A 5,325-nucleotide genomic window follows, 5' to 3' on the forward strand; every position below is an offset into this window, starting at 1 on the left:
TTAAACGCTGCGGCCTGGCGCACGCGGGAGCCGCGCTGCCCTCGGCGCCTCGGCCCGGCGTCCTCCGCGTTCACGCCTCTCGGGCTCCCGCCTAACCCCGACCCACGGAGGCCCCAGATCTTAGCTGGTTCTTGAAGAAACTCCGGGACCCTCTCTGCTCCTCCTTTCCGGAATCCCTCTAATAAAATGAAATGACAAACACCAAATCGTTAGAACAGCGGTATAAGGTACTTGAGTGGGCGACCTCCGAGGCGTGGGGAAGTAGGGGGAATTCTGCGCTCCTTATCTGAGCCCAGGACCCCGCCGCCTCCCTGCCCTTCTGCACCTGCGGGCGCTGCGCTGCCACCCCTGCGGAGACAGAAGCTTCTGAGCCCTGGTCATCCCTGAGTCCTCGGGCACTTCTCATCACGCCTGGCGGCACGCGGGAAACGTTCACGTACTGTATAACTTATTTGAAAGTGTAAAGAGAATTAAGTCAACGATTTAATAACTGACCTGAGATGCACATTTGTGCCTGAATGCTCAGTAGTGTCTGACTCTCTGCGACCCCATGGACAGTAGCTCCTCAGTCCACGGGATTTTCTAGGCACGAATACTGCAGTGGGTAGCCATGCCCTTCTCCTGGGGAATCTTCCCCCCGCACCGAGGGATCGAACCCTTCTGAGCCATTGGGGAAGCCCCAATTTAACCACAGTTTGTCATAAATTAATCTACAAGAATCAAAGGTAAAATTTGCACCTAAAAACCGCAAGAAAAAATATGGGAAATAAGGCAAAAGTAAAATTCTGTTATTGGTAGAAGATAATTTAAACTCAAAGTGCTTTTTTTAAATTTATTTGGTTGCCCTGGGTCTTATTTGCGGTATGCCGTGTCTTTAAGTTGTGGCACGTGGGATCTAGTTCCCTGACCAGGGAACAAACCTGGGTCCTCTGCTTTGAGAGCATGGTCTTAGCCTCTGGACTACCAGGGAAGTCCCAAAGAGCTTTCTTTTTAAAGGTTAACACAAGTTATCAGCTTTAAAACTTTACAAAATATGAATTAGTCACAGCTGTGACATATGGGCTAGCAAGGAAAAAAACTTGAGGTGGTAACTAAAGTCTGTAACATTATGAAAAATATAAACATGGGGTGAGATTCTAGAATATTATTACAAAGTACTTAGCTTAAAAATCTGCGGGAGAAAGGTTTTATAATAAGAAAAAGGGTAAGCTATTTATACTACAGAGCTAATTTGGACTGAAAATTAAGTCTTTGGACCAGGGATTCTAACCCTGAGATATATGAGGTTTCAAGCTGAATACATGAAATAATATGCAAAAATTTGGCTTTTTTTAGAAAAAAATCTTCAGCTTTCCTCAGAATCTCACAGTCCAGATCCTTAAAAGGGTAAGAGTTATAATTTGGCAAATATGATGTTGGCTGTAATTCCACGGATCTTTCCTGACTCAGGAGTCCCTCCTAAAGGCATACGTCTACTCTCAAATTCAACTACTCTACTGTATTTACCTGCCTGTCTCTCCATCAGGTGCTTCTCCATATGCATGTCCATAGCCTTATCTATTAGCACAGTGCCTAATGCACACTTCCTTACGAATGAATGTTTATTCAATTAATAAATGAACAGAATGGATAGCTAACTAACAACTTAAGTATACAATGTTAATTACCTAAAAAGAACCGAACACCTTTCTCCCCAAAGAATAAATGCTTCTAACGTGGTAAGCAAGATGACTTCAAAACTGTTACTATACAGCATAGTAAGTTTCTTGGGATATTTTAGAAAGTGCTTATTCCAACTGGATGAAGTTTAACTCAAGAGGATATTCAACTAATAGCTTCTACAGGTCAACCTGAAGCAGAGAAAGGGCCTCCAAGGAACACAGTAGGAAGTCAGGGCAGTGACTCTAGGGCCAAAACTGTCGGTTTTGCTCACTTAATTAGGGAAAATTACCAAGGGATATATCAGTGTCTCCGAGCCAAATAATGTAGCCAAATTTACACATCACTTTCCTTTACAGGTCACTAAGAAAAGTGTGCAGGTGGGAGCACAGTATAGGAAAGGTGTCAGTAAGCAAGGTAGAGCTACTGACACTTCCTGGTCAGGAATCAGGTCTTCTCACTCATGGTGTTGGATTGATAAGAACTATGTAAATGTTCTTGTACAAATCCCTTAACAAATGAGGCAGCAGCAGTAGTTAAAATTTAGTTTTTCATTAAAAGAAAAAAAAACCTTTTTTATAAAATGAAAGGATTTAACACTGTGAAAATACTTTATATGGGAGGGTTTAATTTCATTAAGAAGTGACAAACATTCAGAGAACTGCTATTTCATTTCCTTCAACATGCTAATAGATTTATCCCAGAATAAGCAATGTTTTCCTCCATTTCAGGCTTCCACAATCTAACTAGAAAATCGGACCATTAGATGGCTTGGAATGTGGAGATCCACAATCTAGGAGTGGAGCCCAACCTGGAGTCCAGATTTCCTTAGCGAGCAATAATCTTTACTTTTATTTTTGCACCATCAAGCAAGCCTCTGGTTGTTGTTCAGTTGCTCAGTCGTGTCCGACTCTTTGCAACCCCATGGACTGCAACATGCCAGCCTGCCCTGTCCTTCATCATTTCCTGGAGTTTGCTCAGACTCATGTCCATTGAATTGTTGATGCTATCCAACCATCTCATCTTCTCCCCTTCTCCTCCTGTCTTCAGTCTTTCCCAGCATCAGGGTCTTTTCCATTGAGTCGGCTCTTCGCATCAGGTTCAGCTTCAGAATCAGTGCTTCCAATGGATATTCAGGGTTGATAAACCTTTAGGACTGACTAAAGCATGGATTAGGATTGATAAGCCTCTGTTAACATCCTAAATAAAACATTAATTGATATGAGAAAACACATTAAGAATTCTACCCTCTTGTTTTACTCTTAAGGATTAGGGACCTGTTGAACCTGATGTCATGAAGCCTGATGCCATGGAGATAGCGCCAGTTCTTCCAGGTGTTCCACTTTCTTTGTAATCTGATTTTATCAAGGAAGTCAGAAGCAGCAGGTCAGTGGCAGTCAGAGTGTGGAGAATCTATCTCCCCAGATGCTCATGCTAGTAATTACTTACACATGGCAAGGTGAGTATGCTTACTTTCCCATACTGCATTTTTGTTGATTCAAATAAGGCTAGAATTAGTATTAGTGAAATGAATTGTTTAAAATGTGAATTGTTAGAGACATAAAAAGGTATTTCTTCCTCCTGAAACAATCATTTAACTTTATTTGGTGTTAGTAAGTCCCAGGCATATAGCTATACATAGAATTGAGATGTTGTAAACTTTCTATCAGATTGTACCTAACCAAGATCATTTTCCTGTAGTCTTTATTATTTGGAAACATGTCCCTGATCTCTGTGACTAATTGGTTGTACACCTTCACACTAGATATTTAACCTGTTGGGTTAAGGTTTCCTTTAACATGAATAATATGATAATTAAAATTGATACAAATAACAGGATAATTTTCAAAGTTCCTATTTTGCTTATATTTCACAATTCCTATGTGAAAATATAGCAATGGATCTTGAAAGTACACATTTACATATTATTATGCTAATACATTAAGTGGTATACTAAAATTGAGATCGTTCTACAGGCAAAAACATGCAAAGCTGAACATGGTAATTTGGTACCAAATAAATGCCCCTTATGTATGTATACACTCTTTCATCTAGGTGAAGACATTTTTCCCACTTACTCTTTACATGTATAAAAAAAAATTGTTCTTATGCATGACTTAGGCAGAATTTGTATGATTAAGAGCTTGAGCTCTAACTGAGATAAATCCAAATTCAGATTCTTACTCTGCTCTTTACTGGCTGCATGAGATCTGGTCAAATAACTTGACCTCTCTAGCAAATCTTCTTTAAATAAAAATCTTTTGCTTTTTGCCAGGGAATTTTCTGGGGCTCCAGTGGTTAGGATTCAGGGCTTTCACTGCCATGGCAGGGGTTCAGTCCCTGGTTGGGGAACTAAGATCTTGCAAGCCCCGCAGTGCAACCAAATAAATATTTAGTAGCCATGTCAGAAGACTGTTACAGAGGGATAGTTTTTTGCTGTTTTTATAGACACCACCGGAAGATAATACACTTCCTCAAACCTGGGAACCAATGGAACTAATACTGGAATAACGATAGTTAATCTAATTATATTAAACCAAAAAACCCCTTTTCTACTAAGCTACATTAAAGATATATTTGGCTTCTGTAGCATAACAATAAAACATGAATATGGTTACTAATAGAAGTCTACGATAGTCAAAAAATGTCAGTATTAAAGTGACTTAACAAAATTCCTGCTGATTTTATACCTGGCAGTTTCTGATTTGCACAGTTTGGATGTGTGTGTGTGTGTGTGTGCATGCTCAGTCGTGTCCGACTCTTTGCAACCCCATGGACGGTAGCCCGCTTGGCTCCTCTGTACCTGGGATTCTCCAGGCAAGAGTACTGGAGTGGGTTACCATTTCCTTCTCCAAAAGTTTGGAAAACAATCACTTGTGAAATGAAACCTGATTCTAATTAGTGGCTTTTTTAATAAAACATTAATTGAATACCCTTGCTCATACATATTGTTAAAATGTCATTTTTCCCCCTTTTAAGAATAGAAGGTTTGGTGTGTTTGTGTAGTTGCTCAGTCGTGTCCGACTCTTTGTGACCCTATGGATTGTAGCTTGCCAGGTTCCTCTATCCATGGGGATTTTCCTGGCAGGAACATTGGAGTGGGTTGCCATGCCCTCCTCCAGGGGATCTTCCCAACGCAGGAATCGAAGTGGGATCTCCTGCATGGCAGGCGGATTCTTTACCAGCTGAGGTACCAGGGAAGCCCAGAAGATATGGTAGTATATAACAAAGATTAATATTTCTCCTTATAAGCAACTGATTTTTCAAAACTGTAACATTGGCCAATCCAGTACACCAAAATAATTTTTATAAACAGATTTAAATGTTATCAGAAGTTCCCAGATAGTTTCACTTTGTAGGGCTGTTTGTTCAATTATGTGTATTTTATGTCAATTTAAAATTTGATTTGTACTTTCCTCCTGATAATGCTAAGAAGCATTCCAAAATATTATGCATTGTTGACAACAGTTCCAAAATGGTCATTCTAAATTCAAAGAATATGAAAAAGAAAACATTGGTCATCTATTCATAGAAAAGCTATTATATCATTTTATATAGATTAAAAATCTTAAGTAACTAAAATTTCTACTCTAATAATCTCTAGGTAATCATCACAGCCAGGTTTTATTTTCAGTTTCCAATACAGGAAGATCATCGTCTTACATA

The sequence above is a fragment of the Bison bison genome, unplaced genomic scaffold, assembly GCF_000754665.1.
Source record: "Bison bison bison isolate TAMUID 2011002044 unplaced genomic scaffold, Bison_UMD1.0 scf7180017864471, whole genome shotgun sequence".
NCBI classification, from domain to species: Eukaryota; Metazoa; Chordata; class Mammalia; order Artiodactyla; family Bovidae; genus Bison; species Bison bison.